This window comes from Aethalodelphis obliquidens, unplaced genomic scaffold, assembly GCF_003676395.1.
Source record: "Aethalodelphis obliquidens isolate GAN/ISIS:26980383/991018 unplaced genomic scaffold, ASM367639v1 scaffold18, whole genome shotgun sequence".
In the NCBI taxonomy this organism is placed as follows: domain Eukaryota; kingdom Metazoa; phylum Chordata; class Mammalia; order Artiodactyla; family Delphinidae; genus Aethalodelphis; species Aethalodelphis obliquidens.
The window spans coordinates 24,006,806-24,025,599 of NW_020837962.1; positions in this window are offsets into that span (position 1 = coordinate 24,006,806).

Below are 18,794 nucleotides of genomic sequence, written 5' to 3' on the forward strand. Positions count from 1 at the left end.
ACACACACACACACACACACACACACACACACACACACACACACACACACACACACACACACACAAAGCCTGGATTTGTAGTGTTTGTTGGTTGCCATGGCATAAATACCCCTACCATGGTTGATTTCAAGTTACCAATATGACATTACTGAATATAGAATTGGGAAGAGATGAGCAGTAGTGCACCATTTTGTAGCATTTTTGCCATATAGGTAAAAAAGACAATCTCGAGAGCTTACATAAGAGCAAATGTAGTAAACTAATTAGAAAGTGAAGAATTGTGAGTGCTAATTAACTTTTGTTTTTTAATATAATTTATTTAAATGTAAGTTTATATAATTTAATTTTTAGTAACAGTTTTCTTTAACCAGCTAACAAAATTCCTGAAAATTTAACAACAGGCTCCCAGCACACCGCAGTTGTTAATATTTTGAATACAATTGTTAACATTTTATAACCATATTCCTGACACAGAGGAAAGTAGCCTTTTATTGCTGAGTGTTGAATGGGTCACTTATCATTATGAACTGTTTTGGGTGCCTCTGAGCCCTACCTCACACCCTTTCAGACTCACTTGTGACGCATCTGTTGCCATCAAGCTCATGCTTGTTTTGTCTTTTGATTTATGCTCAGCACACTTTTTGTTTGTTTGTTTTTGGTTTTTTTTGCGGTACACGGGCCTCTCACTGTTGTGGCCTCTCCCGTTGCAGAGCACAGGCTCCGGACGCACAGGCTCAGCGGCCATAGCTCACGGGCCCAGCCTCTCCGCGGCATGTGGGATCTTCCCGGATCGGGGCACGAACCCGCGTCCCCTACATCGGTAGGCGGACTCTCGACCACTGCACCAGCAGAGAAGCCCCACACTTTTTTTTTTTTTTTTTTTGCCTAATGTGGAAGTGTGGGGATAGTTTATACCCACTGGAGCAACCCTTGACTGATGGGGAAAGAAGGTGATGGGTCACTACTCCTATCTGTCCATCCTCACTTACAACAAAGCCTCAATTTCCCACAGTTTTGGTAACTCCATAATGGACAGTTCCATTGACTATCCCCCATACTTCTTACATTCTCTGTTTCCTTCATTTCTGGTCTCTGAGAGAACCTCCCAACAAACTACCTATACCTAAGCCCATGTCAGGTTCTGTTTTCAAGAGAACTCTCGATAATGTCACACTACTAGTTTAGAAGAGCTTATGTGATTCAAGGGTATCTGTAGTAATTTAAACCATGCACATGTACTTTTTAAACAGAAAGACTATGATATTTGGACTAGCAATTTAGATTTCGTAGAAACAAAACAGATCAAAAAGCAGTGGTTTAGGCACTCTCTGGTATAGAGACAGATAACTTTCTCTCTCTACATGCCTTGGGACTTCAGATGACCTAAGGATAGGCCTTAACTTTCTGGGAAACAGCCTATGAGACCATCTGTAATCATCTGGCTTTACAAACATGTATTAGATGTGACAGATTGTAGTTTTCAAGATGACCATAATAAGATCTCTCATCCTACTTGTTCTTCTTACAGTGTGAGTTTGACACACTTGCCATCAAAAGTGGGGTCTGTGTTTCCTCCCCTTCATCTGGACAGGCTTGCAATTACGTCAGAAGGAATGAATGCTGTGGATTTCCAAGGCTGTTCAATAAATGGCAATGTAGCTGCCACTTGGTTTTCTTAGGACACTTTCTTAGAATTTCTTACAGCCACCATGTAAGCAGTTCAACTGCCTTAAGGCCACCATGTTGTGAGGAAGCCCAGTTTAGCCCATGTGGAAAGATCACAGGGAAAGTCACTGAAACAGTTTTGAGAGAGGCCCATCCAATCCCCAGCTGCTCCAGTCTCTTGCTGTTCCAGAGGCCCCAAGCCAGAAACACCCCGGTGAGTCCTTTCTGAATTCCTGTCCACATAAACCATGAGAGATAATAAATTGGTTGTTATTGTTTTAAAATTACTAAATTTTCAGTGTAATGAACAATAATAATTAAAATGAAAGAGTTGCTCAATTCATGTACCTCTCTTCACTTTGGCGGATAGCCAGACTTACCTCCTATTGTGAGAGTAAGGGGCAGGATTGCAGCTCAGCTGGGGAACAGTTAATTACTATAAATATATATGGTTTTAAGTTTGGAGATAATAGTTGCAGCTCTTGACGACTGAAACAACTAAGTAGTAGATGGGTATATAATGCTGAAGGCGTCTTGGGTTCTATATTTTTAAGTAGAGATATTCTTTCTTTTAACTTTATAATTTTTATATAATTATAAATTTACAGAAAGTTACAAGAATAGTACAAATAAATCCCATATACCATTCATCCAAATTTACCAATTATTATTTTACCACATTTGCTTTATCATTCCCTCTCTCTCTTTCTCTCCCACCGCACAGGCACAAATACACACAGATGCTTTTTTTCTGAACTACTGAGAATAAGTTACAGAAGCTAGGCCCGTTTGCCTCTAAGTGTGTATTTTCTGAGAACAAGGATATTCACTTCAATAATCAAAGCACATTATCAAATTCAGAAAATTTAATATTGATAGAATACTAATATCCAACCAACAGATATTATCTGAATTTCTGCAATCATATCAATAAAGTCCTTTTTACTTTTTTTCCCACTCTGGTCCAGGATCCAATTCTGGTTCAGACATTGCATTTAGTTTTTGTGTTTCTTCATTCTCAAAAAGAAAGTTACTCTATTTTTCAGCTTTCTAGAAAAAGATGTCACTTTCTTTGTCATTACTATTAAAGAGATACAGGAAGCTCATCTGGCCTTCTTATGCTTTTGCAAGACTGTTTTGGAGACTGCACTCCAATACTGTCTATATCTCTGGCTTTACAAAGTTAGAATATAGAAAAGCTTTTGCACAGCCAGAGAAGGTCTAGACGTGGCTGCTGCACTGTTAGCAGCTACCCAAGTAAACCCAGCGTGTCTGTGGAATTGAAAAGCACCTGCGATCTGACATTTAAGAATCTAAAGAATAAATCAGAATCTGTAGGATTGGCATTGCTTATGAATAAGTAATTAGTAATTACTACTGTTTCTTGAAATTGGAAATATTTGTTTGTGAGGCTCTGAGAGGGTTATGTAATGTATTTGGGTTTGAAAACACAGAAGTACTGGATCCTTATTCTCTCTCCATCCATCTGACTCTTTGAGGCACTGGCCTGTTTTCTTTCTGACTTGTGAATTGAGAGTGGTGTAAGGTCACTGGTTTCTTTTCTTCCCTTTTTTTTTTTTAAACTTTATTGAGAATAGTTGGTAAATATAATTGTATATATTTAAAGTGTACAATCTGATGGTTTGACATACATATACATTGTGCAGCGATTACCAAGATCAACATGATTAACACATCCATTACTTACTAACATTTTTTTGGAGGTGAGAATACTTGAGATTTATTCTCAGCAGCTTTCAAGTGTACAGTAACATATTATTAACTAGAGTCACCACACTGTATATTAAAGCCTCAGAACTTATTCTTCTTATAACTGAAAATTTATACCCTTTGACCTACATCACCCCATTTCCCCTTCTCCCTCCCCCAGCAACCACCATTCTATTCTGTATGTCTCTAAAATCACTTTTTTTAAAAAAGATTCTATATATGAATGATGCAGTATATTGTCTTCTCTGTCTGACTTATTTCACTTAGCATAATGCCCTCCAAGTTCATCCATGCTGCTGCAAATGGCAGATTTTCTTTCTTCTAAGGCTGGATAATATAAGATATATAAATAAATAATAAATATATATAAATAAGTATATTATACAATATATATTACATTTTCTTTTTTTAATTTATTTTAATTTATTTTATTATTTTTTAACATCTTTATTGGAGTATAATTGCTTTACAGTGGTGTGTTGGTTTCTGCTTTATAACAAAGTGAATCAGCCATACATATACGTATATCCCCATATCTCCTCCCTCTTGCGTCTCCCTCCTACCCTCCCTATCCCACCCCTCTAGGTGGTCACAAAGCACCCAGCTGATCTCGCTGTGCTATGTGGCTGATTCCCACTAGCTATCTATTTTACATTTGGTAGTATATATATGGCAATACCACTCTCTCACTTCGTCCCACCTTACCCTTCCCCCTGCCCGTGTCCTCAAGTCCACCCTCTATGTCTGCATCTTTATTGCTGTCCGCCCGTAGGTTCTTCACAACCTTTTTTTTTTTTTTTAGATTCCATATATATGTGTTAGCATACAGTATTTGTTTTTCTCTTTCTGACTTACCTCACTCTGTATGACAGACTCTAGGGCCATCCACCTCACTACAAATAACTCAATTTCATTTCTTTTTATGGCTGAGAAATATTCCATTGTATACATATGCCACATCTTCTTTATCCATTCATGTGTCGATGGACACTTAGGTTGCTTCCATGTCCTGGCTATTGTAAATAGAGCTGCAGTGAACATTGTGGTACATGACTCTTTTTGAATTATGGTTTTCTCAGGGTATATGCCCAGTAGTGGGATTGCTGGGTCATATAGTAGTTCTGTTTTTAGTTTCTAAAGGAACCTCCATACTGTTCTCCATGGTGGTTGTATCAATTTACATTCCCACCAACAGTGCAAGAGGGTTCCCTTTTCTCCACACCCTCTCCAGCATTTATTGTTTCTAGATTTTTTGATGATGGCCATTCTGACTGGTATGAGGTGATACCTCATAGTAGTTTTGATTTGCATTTCTCTAATGATTAATGATGTTGAGCATTCCTTCATGTGTTTGTTGGCAATCTGTATATCTTCTTAGGAGAAATGTCTATTTAGGTCTTCTGCCCATTTTTGGATTGGGTTGTTTGTTTTTTTGATATTGAGCTGCATGAGCTGCTTGTATATTTTGGAGATAAATCCTTTGTCAGTTGCTTTGTTTGCAAATATTTTCTCCCATTCTGAGGGTTGTCTTTTTGTCTTGTTTATGGTTTCCTATGCTGTGCAAAAGCTTTGAAGTTTCATTAGGTCCCATTTGTTTATTTTTGTTTTTATTTCCATTTCTCTAGGAGGTGGGTCAAAAAGGATCTTGCTGTGATTTCTGTCATAGAGTGTTCTGCCTATGTTTTTCTCTAAGAGTTTGATAGTTTCTGGGCTTACATTTAGGTCTTTAATCCATTTTGAGTTTGTTTCTGTGTATGGTGTTAGGAAGTGTCCTAATTTCATTCTTTTACATGTAGCTGTCCAGTTTTCCCAGCATCACTTATTGAAGAGGCTGTCTTTTCTCCACTGTGTATTCTTGCCTCCTTTATCAAAGATAAGTTGACCATATGTGCGTGGGTTTATCTCTGGGCTTTCTATCCTGTTCCACTGATCTATATTTGTTTTTGTGCCAGTATCATACTGTCTTGATTACTGTAGCTTTGTCGTATAGTCTGAAATCAGAGATCCTGATTCCTCCAGCTCCATTTTTCTTTCTCAAGATTGCTTTGGCTCTTCAGGGTCTTTTGTGTTTCCATACAAATTGTAAAATATTTTGTTCTAGTTCTGTGAAAAATGCCACTGCTAGTTTGATAGGGATTGCATTGAATCTGTAGATTGCTTTGGGTATTGTAATCATTTTCACAGTGTTGATCCTTCCAATCCAAGAACATGGCATATCTCCCCATCTGTTGGTATCATCTTTAATTTCTTTCATTAATGTCTTATAGGTTTCTGCATACAGGTCTTTTGTCTCCCTAGGTAGGTTTATTCCTAGGTATTTTATTCTTTTTGTTGCAATGGTAAATGGGAGTGTTTCCTTAGTTTCTCTTTCAAATTTTTCATCATTATTGTATAGGAATGCAAGAGATTTCTGTGCATTAATTTTGTATCCTGCCACTTTACCAAATTCATTGATTAGCTCTAGTAGTTTTCTGGTAGCATCTTTAGGATTCTCTATGTCGAGTATCATGTCATCTGCAAACAGTGACAGCTTTACCTCTTTTTTTCCAATTTGTATTCCTTTTATTTCTTTTTCTTCTCTGATTGCTGTGGCTAAAACTTCCAAAACTATGTTGAATAATAGTGTGAGAGTGGGCAACCTTGTCTTGTTCCTGACCTTAGTGGAAATGGTTTCAGTTTTTCAGCATTGAGAATGATGTTGGCTGTGGGTTTGTCCATGTGGCCTTTATTATGTTGAGATAAGTTATCTCTATGCCTACTTTCTGGAAGGTGTTTATCATAAATGGGTGTTGAATTTTGTTGAAAGTTTTTCTGCATCTATTGATGTTATATGGTTTTTATCCTTGTTACAGGATTATTAACTTGTTAATATGGTGTATCACATGAATTGATTTGTGTATATTGAAGGATCCTTGCTTTCCTGGGATAAACCTGACTTGATCATGGTGTATGATCCGTTTAATGTGCTGTTGGATTCTGTTTGCTAGTGTTTTGTTGAGGATTTTTGCATCTATGTTCATCAGTGATATTGGCCTGTAGTTTTCTTTCTTTGTGAAGTCTTTGCCTGGTTTTGTTATCAGGGTGATGGTGGTCTCGTAGAATGAGTTTGGGAGTGTTCCTCTCTCTGTTATATTTTGGAAGAGTTTGAGAAGGATAGGTGTTAGCTCTTCTCTAAATGTTTGATAGAATTCGCCTGTGAAGCCATCTGGTCCTGGGCTTTTGTTTTTTGGGAAACTTTTAATCACAGTTTCAATTTCAGTGCTTGTGATTTGTCTGTTCATATTTTCTGTTTCTTCCTGGTTCAGTCTCAGAAGGTTGTACCTTTCTAAGAATTTGTCCATTTCTTCCAAGTTGTCCATTTTATTGGCATATAGTTGCTTGTAGTAATCTCTCATGATCCTTTGTATTTCTGCAGTGTCCGTTGTTACTTCTCCTTTTTCATTTCTAATTCTATTTATTTGAGTCTTCTCCCATTTTTCTTGATGAGTCTGGCTAATGGTTTATCAATTTCATTTATGTTCTCAAAGAACCAGCTTTTAGTTTTATTGATCTCTGCTATCATTTCCTTCATTTTTTTTTCATTTATTTCTGATCTGATCTTTATGATTTCTTTCCTTCTGTTAACTTTGGGGTTTTTTCTGTCTTCTTTCTCGAATTGCTTTAGGTTGTTTCTTTGAGATTTTTCTTGTTTCTTGAGGTAGGCTTGTATTGCTATAAACTTCCCTCTTAGAACTGCTTTTGCTGCATCCCGTAGGTTTTGCGTCATCATGTTTTCATTGCCATTTGTTTCTAGGTATTTTTTAAATTTCCTTTTTGATTTCTTCTGTAATCTCTTGGTTACTAAGTAGTGTATTGTATGGCCCCCATTTGTTTGTAATTTTTAAATTTTTTCCTGTAATTGATATCTAGTCTCATAGCATTGTGGTCAGGAAAGATAATTGATATGATTTCAATTTTCTTAAATGTACCAAGGCTTGATTTGTCACCCAATATTTGATCTATCCTGGACAATGTTCCACGAGCACTTGAGAAGAAAGTACATTCTGTTGTTTTTGGATGGAATGTCCTATGAATATGAATTAAGTCCATCATGTCTAATGTGTCATTTCAGGCTTGTGTTTCCTTATTTATTTTCATTTTGGATGATCTGTCCATTGGTGAAAGTGGGGTGTTAAAGTTCCCTACTATGATTGTTTTACTGTCGATTTCCCCTTTTATGGCTGTTAGCATTTGCCTTATGTACAGGGGTGCTCCTATGTAGGGTGCATAAATACTTACAATTGTTATATCTTCTTCTTGGATTGATCCCTTGATCGTTATGTAGTGTCCTTCTTTGTCTCTTGTAATAGTCTTTATTTTAAAGTCTATTTGTCTGATATGAGAATTGCTACTCCAGCTGTCTTTTGATTTCCATTTGCATGGAGTATCTTTTTTCATCCCCTCACTTTCAGTCTGTAGTTGTCCCTAGGTCTGAAGTGGGTCTCTTGTAGACAGCATATATATGTGTCTTGTTTTTGTATCCATTCAGCCAGTCTATGTCTTTTGGTTGCAGCATTTAATCCATTTACATTGAAAGTAATTATCGATATGTATGTTAGTATTACCGTTTTCTTAAGTATTTTGGGTTTGTTATTGTAGGTCTTTTCCTTCTCTTGCGTTTCCTGCCTGAGAAGTTCCTTTAGCATTTGTTGTAAAGCTGGTTTGGTGGTGCTGAATTCTCTTAGCTTTTGCTTGTGTGTAAAGGTTTTAATTTCTCCATCAAATATGAATGAGATCCTTGCTGGGTAAAGTAATCTTCGTTGTAGTTTCTTCCCTTTCATCACTTTGATTATGTCCTGCCACTCCCTTCTGGCTTGCAGAGTTTCTGCTGAAAGATCAGCTGTTAACCCTATGGGGATTCCCTTATATGTTATTTGTTCTTTTTCCCTTGCTGCTTTTAATATTTTTTCTTTATATTTAATTTTTGATAGTTTGATTAATATGTGTGGTGATGTGTTTCTCCTTAGATTTATCCTGTATGGGACTCTCTGTGCTTTCTGGACTTCATTATTTCCTTTCCCATATTAGGGAAGTTTTCAACTATAATCTCTTCAAATATTTTCTCAGTCCCTTTCTTTTCCTCTTCTTCTTCTGGGACCCCTATAATTTGAATGTTGGTGTGTTTAATGTTGTCCCAGAGGTCTCTGGGACTGTCTTCATTTCTTTTCATTCTTTTTTCTTTATTCTGCTCTGCAGTAGTTATTTCCACTATTTTATCTTCCAGGTCACTTATCCGTTCTTCTGCCTCAGTTATTCTATTGATTCCTTGTAGAGAATTTTTAATTTCATTTATTGTGTTGTTCATCATCGTTTGTTTACTCTTTAGTTCTTCTAGGTCCTTGTTAAATGTTTCTTGTATTTTCTCCATTCTATTTCCAAGATTTTGAATCATCTTTACTATCATTACTCTGAATTCTTTTTCCAGTAGACTGCCTATTTCCTCTTCACTTGTTTGTTCTGGTGGGTTTTTTTACCTTGCTCCTTCATGTGCTGTGTATCTCTGTCTTCTCATTTTGCTTAACTTACTCTGTTTGGGGTCTCCTTTTCGCACGCTGCAGGTTCGTAGTTCCTGTTGTTTTTGGTGTCTGCCCCCAATGGCTAAGGTTGGTTCAGTGGGTTGTGTAGGCTTCCTGGTGGAGGGGACTAGTGCCTGTGTTCTGGTGGATGAGGCTGGATCTTGTCTTTCTGATGGGCAGGTCTGCATCCAGTGGTGTTTTTGGTTGTGTCTGTGACCTTATTATGATTTTAGGCAGCCTCTCTGCCAATGGGTGTGTTTGTGTTCCTGTCTTGCTAGTTGTTTGGCATAGGGTGTCCAACACTCTATCTTGCTTGTCGTTGAGTGGAGCTGGGTCTTAGGTTTGAGATGGATATCTCTGGGAGAGCTTTCACCATTTGATATTACGTGGAGCTGGAGGCCTTGGTGGACCAACGTCCTGAACTAGGTTCTCCCACCTCAGAGGCACAGGCCTGACACCCAGGCGGAGCACCAAAACCCTGTCAGCCACACAGCTTAGAAGAAAAGGGGGAAAGAAAGAAAGAAAGTAAAAAAATAAAGTTATTAAAATAAATAAATTAAAAATAAAAAAATTAAAAGTAATAAAAAAAAGAAAAAAATAGAAATAAAGAAAGAAGAGAGCAACAAAACCAAAAAAGAAATCTACCAATGATAACAAACTCTAAAAACTATACTAAAAAAACGGACAGACAGACCCCTAGGACAAATGGTAAAAACAAAGCTATACAGACAAAATCACTCACAGAAGCATACACATACACCATCACAAAAAGAGAAAAAGGAAAATATATATATATATCATGGCTCCCAAAGTCCACCTCCTCAATTTGGGGTGATTCGTTGTCTATTCAGGTATTGCACAGATGCAGCATACATCAAGTTGATTGTGGAGATTTAATCCGCCGCTCCTGAGGCTGCTTGGAGAAATTTCCCTTTCTCTTCTTTGTTTGCACATCTCCTGGGAATCAGCTTTGGATTTGACCCTGCTTCTGCTTGTAGGTCACCTGAGGGCGTCTGTTCTTCGCTCAGACAGGACGGGGTTAAAGGAGCAGCTGATGAGGGGACTGGCTCATTCAGGCTGGGAGGAGGGAGGGGTACGGATGCAGGGCGAGCCTGCGGTGGCAGAGGCCGGCATGACATTGCACTAGCCTGAGGCGCGCCGTGTGTTCTCCTGGGGAGGTTGTCCCTGGATCACGGGACCCTGGCACTGGCGGGGTGCACAGGCTTGCACACAGCTTCCTTGGTGGCTGCAGTAGCAGCCTTAGCGTCTCATGCCTGTCCCTGGTGTCTGCGCTGATAGCCACGGCTCGCACTGATAGCCACGGCTCGCACCCGTCTCTGGAGCTTGTTTAGCGGTGCACTGAATCCCCTCTCCTCGTGCACTCCAAAACAATGGTCTCTTGCCTCTGAGCAGTGGTTCACTAGCCCCCTTCAGGCTGTGTTCACGCAGCCAACCCCAGTCCTCTCCCTGGGGTCTGAGTTCCAAATCCGGAGCCTCAGCTCCCAGCCCCCACCAGCCCCAGCGGGTGAGCAGACAAGCCTCTCGGGCTGGTGAGTGCTGGTCCACACCGATCCCCGTCTCTGCCAGTGAAGGGGCTTCCTAGTGTATGGAAACCTTTCCTCCTTCACAGCTCCCTCCCACTGGTACAGGTCCCATCCCTATTCTTTTGTCTCTGTTTTTCCTTTTTTCTTTTGCCCTACCCAGGTACGTGGAGAGTTTCTTGCCTTTTGGGAGGTCTGAGGTCTTCTGACGGCGTTCAGTAGGTGTTCTGTAGGAGCAGTTCCACGTGTAGATGTATTTCTGATGTATTTGTGGGGAGGAAGGTGATCTCCATGTCTTACTCTTCCGCCATCTTGAAGGTCTCCTTCTATATTACATTTTCTTTATCCACTCATTCGTCAAAGTACATTTACGTCATTCTATATAGCTTGGCTATTGTGAATAATGCTGCAATGCACACGAGGTTGCAGGTATTTCTTTGAGACACTGATTCCAATTATTTCGTGTATATGGTCAGAAGTGGGATTGCTGCATCATATGGAAGTTCTATTTTTAATCACTTGTTTCTTCTTAACCTAGTAGCTCCCCACATTTCTAATGTGTCTATGTTTATAGTAACATGTCAGAGTCATACATCGGGATGGATTCTAGACAAAATGGGAAAAGAAAAGTTTGATCATGTTTGCAGAGGTTGAGTACCACAAACGTTGTTTGTGAAATGAATAAACAATACCACTTGCGTGTTAGACTTCAAAATTATGCTTTTGTGATGAGTAAAACAGAAATTATTTTGTTGAATAATATATTATTGTCATCGTTGATTTTATCAATCAATAAATGTTAAAGTATAACGCTGTCAGGTCCAAGACACTCCACTGATTTTTCTTTAAAAGGAGCGTCTATTGCACAAATAATTATTGGCATTATTAAGTAGTTAATGGACTATCTCCATTAAACGAGTCCCAGTCAATATTCTACTTCCCACCTGCTTCACCAAAAAGCAGCATATTCCTTGAGTTGGAACATTTTAGTTCTATAGAAAAAAAGTAATGAAAAAATTTTGACATATGGTTTGGTGATGGAGTTAGTAAAGAAATATCATCGTGCATGCTTAAAAAAATAAGTGTAGATTATGAAATGATTTTAAATGTTAAGAACATTGTAATAGTCATATAAGGCTGGGGCATAAAATCTTGACTTCAGCTCAGTTTCACATATTATGTACTGTCCTAACATAACCTCCAAAAGAAAGACTTCAAATTCAGTGCCACACAAAGAAGAGTAAGAATGTTTGCAAAATCTTGTCAGAAATAAGATAAACCTGTATATACAGTTTAAAAGTAGAAGAGCTATTTTAAGCTCATCTGTGTGTTACAAAGCTCAGGACTTCGATTTCCTTTCATGTCACTAAGTGGAACAGTCCAATAATCCATAGCAAAATGCAGGGAAAGGGGAAAGAAAAGTTGAAAAGTTACCAAAACATTAATTATGCTTTTGAGAAACCTGCCAATGCAGTAGTGTTAAGCCCAGTAGCCTTTCAGGGCTGTGTGGGAGGGTTATGGCTCTCTCCTTTGTATACAAGAGGAGCCACCGCTGGATCCAGCTTTTTTTACTGTGATTCTTTTGTTCTCACTGCTCTGCATAAGAAAGAGAAAATGTTCTTAAGTAGTGTAAATAAGGTCTAAGAGCTAATGGGTTAAAATGAAGCTGTTGAAACCATAAAATTTGAGATGAAACTCTGAAGCCTTACTCTGACATTATCTAAAAATACAATAGTTTTTCCTGATAAAATATTTCATACACATAAATTATTTCTGTCTCTGTCTCTCACACACACTTTTTGGTGATGGCTAGATTAGCATAAAATTTTTCCTTCAGATACTTATAAAAATGCAAGCCTTTGGAAAAGTAATTTGAATTTATATTTGAACAGATACTTAATGAAACCAAACTATCAGCCAAACATGTTGTGAGGTGCACTAATTGAATCTCAAACAAAATTCAAACATATTTAACTGTGCTGAAAACACTGGAACAAAGTATATAGTCTCTAAACCTATTGAACAGAAACAAAACCAAACCATCAGTATCTTTTTTGATCCAAACCAGTAATTCATTTGGAATTTCTATTCCTGCTTTTAACTGAAAATTTATTCTGAAAGTGTGTCGGGTTTTATGTGGCTGTTTGGCCAGGTTGCTTACTCCTTACAGGGAGCCCCGGTATTCCTTGGAGCTCCGTCATAGGGAAGCAGCTATGAGGACCCTGGAGAAGGTGCACAATTTTTTTTCCAAAGCAAAGATTAAGTATAGTTGTCATAGATAATAATAATTCCCACTGTTTTCTCAATTATTCCTAGGTTTTCTCTGTTGGAGAACCTTTTGAACAAATATCCATCCCACTGGCAATCATTTTAATTGGAATTTAGGAGATGGCTAATATACACAATAATACATCCAGATAAAATCAATGGTCCTAAAAGGCCAAGTTGTTTTTGCCACTGCTCCAATTAAAGTGCAGCAGTAAAGAGCAGAACCGACATTGATTTTCCTTTTGCTTTTTTTGAACATAGATCTTTTCCTTGATAAGCAATGAGAAAATGTATTCTACAGGACCTTTTTTTCTTTGTGCTGTATAAAGTCGCTTCTAATGTACTCTTGGTTATCTACTTGATAATGAGCAAAGTTTATACCAATTAATCCACTGCTATGGTATTTCCTTTTGCTTGTTTTCATTCAATTCATTTCAAAATACCAAGGTGGAAAAAAGCAAAGACAGGAATTTAAGCTTGTCAGCTGCATTGAATATGTCACTCAAAGGCAGATTAACCATAGCAGTTTTTCACACGATGCGGGGAGAGCATGCCCAAAATTATATTCAGGACAATAAATGAAATATACCAAGGTATTAAAGATTTTTAAAGAGGCTGTAAATTACAGGGCTTCCCTGGTGGCACAGTGGTTGAGAGTCTTCCTGGCGATGCAGGGGACACGGGTTCGTGCCCCGGTCCGGGAAGATCCCACATGCCGCGGAGCGGCTGGGCCCGTGAGCCATGGCCGCTGAGCCTGTGCTCCACAACGGGAGAGGCCACAACAGTGAGAGGCCCGTGTGCCGCAAAAAAAAAAAAAATTAAAAGAGGCTGTAAATTACAAAAGGGAAGTACTGTTTATTTTATCTGAGTATATCACGCCAAAGTGATAACCTAAAATTTAAAATCAGAATGTAAGTTTGACTTTGGAATACTCCCTTTCAACACTGTCATACACAACTGTGTCTATTTATAACATGAGTGCTGGAGGTGGGGCAGGGAGAGGAAGTGAATCATCAAAGATGTTTTGATTTCATGACAAAGATTCAATTGGAAGCTTATCACCCTGAGGCACAGTACTATACCATATGAGTGCATACCTTGAGTTACAATTTCCTGTTATTCTTTATTCCTGTAAAACAAATGCAGCCCAAACGTGGAAGAAGAGTATAGTGGGTATAAAATGTATCTATCACTACAGGCTATGACAGAAAAAGCCATCCAAACCTCCATCCTGTTTCAATAATATCTATTTGCACGCATCAAGGAAACACAGGATTCTTTGTGAAAACCTCCAATGTGCTCGGAAATGTTTTATGGTCATAAAAGTCACTCCTTTCCTGATTTAATATTAGCTCCAAGGGAGAAGATTTTTTTCTGCTGAATGGTGGCACCCTTCAGACCAATAAGGATCCTTGGAGGGTCTTTCTTCTCAAAATGAGTTATGCCCGGACCTAGTGAAGGCTGACGGGAACACGTAACCGAGGGTGTTTACAACCCTGGGTCACTGGGTCAGATAAGGGACCACACCGTTAGCCTCCACTTTCCTTTGAGAGATACACAAAACATTCTCTCCTGTCAAATTGGGAAACTTCCATGAGTACTCATTTCTCAAAAAGGAATTATGTCTGCATCTAGAATATACACATTACCAAGATGAGCTTGGAATTGGATCTTGTTTAGGCAATCAAAACATCTTTGGTGATTCATTTCCCATCACTGAACTAAAAAAGTGAAGGCACAAATAACCACACTTCACACATAATTAACTCAAAAGGCAGCATTTCGCTGATCTGAAAGTCATTTCTAGATCCCAACTTCATAGAATTCCCTCCTCCTCTATCCCACAATGGCCCTATCCCCATCCACCTTCCCCCGTTATTGCCCACGTGGGAAGTGTATAAGATGCATTTGACATGCATTAGGGGGTGCAAATGACTTTTACATCATTAAGTGCAACTGAATGCTCAATCCTGGAGTAGGCATCTTGTTTATTTTATAAGATACGGGTTTAGGATTAGGAGGAAGGTTCACTGTGTTAGCGGAAATGCAATCAGCATATTGAAAAGAATTGGGATCCTCAAAAAAAAATAAGTTGGCCCGTTTATACAAAATACAAAAATAGTCAAAGCTTATCTGTGCTGTTAGAAGTAAGGACAGAGGTATCGCTGGTGGGGATAGTTACAGGAAGGGAACAGATAACGTTCTGTTTTTTGGTTGGGGTACAAAAAGATGGAGCAAGCTCTACACTCCACGTGCACTTCTAGAAACTTTGTTTCTATTCAATAATGAGAGTAGAAAATTTACAGGCATGTCTAAGCAATGCCGTTTGCTTTTAGATCCAGTCATAGAACTGCTGATGACCCTTGGTATTATGATTTTTAAACCTTTCATTTTGAAATAATTATAAATTCACAGGAAGTTGCAAAAGATAGTACAGGGAGTCTCATGTAACCTTTACCTCGTTTTCCTAAGTGGTTCAATTTTACATGACTATGTTATAACACCAAAACCAGGAAATGGACATGGGTACCATGTGTATGTATATAGTTCCAGTCATTTTAATCATGTAAGTAGATTCCTGTGATGACCACCAACCAGAGACAGAACCATTCCACTCCCACAGAAATCTCTCCTGCTGCCCAGGGTCAGGTTCCACCCCTTCCTCGCCACCATTCCTAACCCCTGGTAGCCACTAATCTGTTTCCTATCTCTATAAGTTTGCCTTTTTGAGATTTTTATGAATGGAATCATACTGTATATTACCTTCTCAGATTGGCTTTTTTTTTTTAAAACTTAGCATAATGCCCCTGAGATTCATCCAAGTTGTTACGTATATTAGTAGTTCACTCCTTTTTATTGCTGAGGCTTTCACAGTATGATGTACATAGTTTGTTTAACCATTTACTTATTGAGGGATATCTTGGTTGTTTCTAGTTTGGAAATATTATAAGCAAAGCGGCTGTGAACTATCATGTATAGGTTTTTGTTCAGACTTAAATCTTCATTTCTCTGAGAGAAATGCCCAGGAATGCAATTGCTAGGTTGTACGGTAGATATATGTTTTGTTTTTTAAAAGAAATTGCCGAACACTTTTCCAGAGTGGCTGTACCATTTTACATTCCCACCAGCAACACATGAGAGATCCAGTTTCTCTGCATCCTCGCCAGCATTTATATTATCATTATTTTTACATTTTAGTTCTTCTAATAGGTGTGTTGTGATAGCTCATTGTGGTCTTAATTTTAATTTCCCTAATGGCTCGTGATGTGGAACAACTTTTCATGTGCTTATTTGCCATTCATATATCCTCTTCAGTGAAACATCTCTTCATACTCTTCAACTTCATTTTGTTTTCTTTATTTTTGCTATCTTGCCTAATTATGTCCCTCAATATTTTTAGCTCCTTCTTAAGATAACTAAAAATCTTTCCCTATTCCAGTATCTACAGGTTGTTACTTCTGCTAGTGATGACTCATTCTTCCCACTTGTTTCCAGAGTGCCTCTGCTTTCTCACCCCCTTTACATTGCTCATCCTCTTCATTCTGTCCAGAAAGTCACTTTCTAGACTCTTTGCCTCTCTTATACTCTGGTTACTGATGGAACTTCAAAGTCCTAGTGGATTCACATCAAATGACAGCATTTCCAGGAAGCCTTGACTTTTCTTACCAAATAAACATAATCATGAATCCCTTAAATTGGCAGCGTACTTTAAAAGATAGTTCCAAGTGGCACCCTGGCAAATGCCGTTAGCACCCTATCCATATGGCATTTGGCATATTTTCCACACTGACTTCTTTAGCAGCAGCCACTCCTTTCTGTGTTTTTCTGCCCAGAGGCTTTCTCTGGCTTCCAGGGGCTGCTCTGCTGGAGCAGAAGTGCTGGGAGTAGCCCTCGATCAACGTTGAAGCTTCCTTGCTCCTGACTTGAGATTATTGATTGCCCAGAGTCCCCAAGTGGGATTAAGCCCCCCGTTGCCCACGGTGTTAACTGGCTTGAAAACACGCCTCTTACTGACTGCCTTCCCTGTCTTACTTTCCTGATGATATTTTCTGAGGTCCCCTTCTGCATAAACTCAGATCATTGTCTCAGGTTCTTCTTTGGGGGAACCCCAAAGTAGGTGAGGGGGATCTGGTTGCAACATCTGTCACCCCACTGATTGCCAGGGTTGATTCGGCTAGGCGGGTGTCCCCTCCCTCCCTCACCACTCCATGTGCATCCCTCCCGAAGCTGCAAGCTCAGTCGAAGAGGACCACCTTCCCCGATAGAGGAGGACTGTTCTTCAGTCAAGGGTATACGAGTAGCTATGCTCCCCTGCTAGAACCTCCAAACAAGCTCTCAAGGTACCAGTCGGGCTGCTGTGGAGTAAGCAAGGATAAACGTGGCTGGAGTTGGAGATGAGCTCATGTAGAAAAGTTCTGACTTCCCCCTTCTTCAAATAGAGAATGAGAACAAGTGGCTGAAGAGTGTTTTATGGCCAAATTGCTTGGGAAATGTAATATTTCTCATTAATGTCATCAGTGTCTAAATCTTCAATATATCATCAATGCACACAGGCTATTTCTCCTGGTATTTTAATGACTAATACACATAGTTAAACTAATTAGAACCCTTAGGATATTCTTGTTATATGGAAAATTGGATGCACAAACAAGGTTACAGGTTATATATTTATTCACTAAACATATATGAAGGCAGCGCACATAGGTTACATCTTGCGGTGGAGTTAAAGTGACAGTCTGTGAAATGGGCAGAGATACTAGCCCTTTTCAGACTGGGATGTACCAGTCATTGAATTTTGGTTAGACCTTACTCATGCTATGTTCTCATGTTATTAATCTCAAAGATGAAACAACCTAAATCTTGACATAAATCCTTCCCAAACCAGGGGGTTAAAGCATTAATACCAACTAGCTATATCTGTGACCAGAGGTCATGAAACTTTTCTGCAGAGCTGAAAAATAGATTTCATTCTTGACGTGAGACATTGCCATTTATCAAAGAATTGATCAAAGTCTGTAAGATTCAGTGACTTTGAGGAGAAGAATGTTCCCTGGAGACCAGGCTGAGAGGTATCCACGAGCAGAAGAATGTTCCCTGGAGACCAGGCTGAGAGGTATCCAAATCCATTTCACTTCTGTTTGAAGGTAGACTTTCAGGATTTAAGTTACTCCATGAACATGAAAAGATGCCTGACATCACTAATCACTGGGGACCTGCAAATCAAACTACAACGAGATATTACCTCACACCTGTAAGAATGGCTATTATCAAAAGGACAAGAGATAGCAAATGCTGGTGAGGACGTGAAGAAAAGGGAACCCTGGTACACTGTTGCTGGGAATGTAAACTGGTGCAGCCACTATGGAAAACAGTATGGAAGTCCTTCAAACAATTAAAAATAGAACTACCATATGATCCAGCTATTCCACTTCTGGATATATATTTAAAGAAATGATATCAGGACTTCAAAGAGATATCTGCACTCCCATGTTCATTGCAGCATGACTCACGATAATCAAGACACGGAAACAGCCTAAGTGTCCATTGACAGATGAATGGATCTCTCTATATATGGAACAGATGAATGGATCTATACATATGGATCCATGTATATAATGGAATATTATTTAACCACAAAAAAGAAGGAAATCCTGCCCCTGTAACAAGATGGATGGACCCTGAGGGCTTATGCTGAGTGCAATTAGTCGGACAGAGAAAGACAAATACTATATGATATCAGTTATATGTGGAATCTAAAAACATAGAACTCGTAGAAACAGAGAGTAGGATGGTGGTTGCCAGATGCTAGGCTGGGGAAATGGGGAGATGTTGGTCAAAGAGTACACATTTTTAGTTATAGGATAAATAAGTTCTAAGGATCTTTAGTACAGGATGGCGACTATAGTTAACAATACTGTATTGTACACTTGAAAGTTTCTATGAGAATAGAGCCTTGATGTTCCTACCACAATAACAACAACAACAAAATGGTAATTATATGAAGAATGTGTTAACTAACCTCATTGTGGTAAAT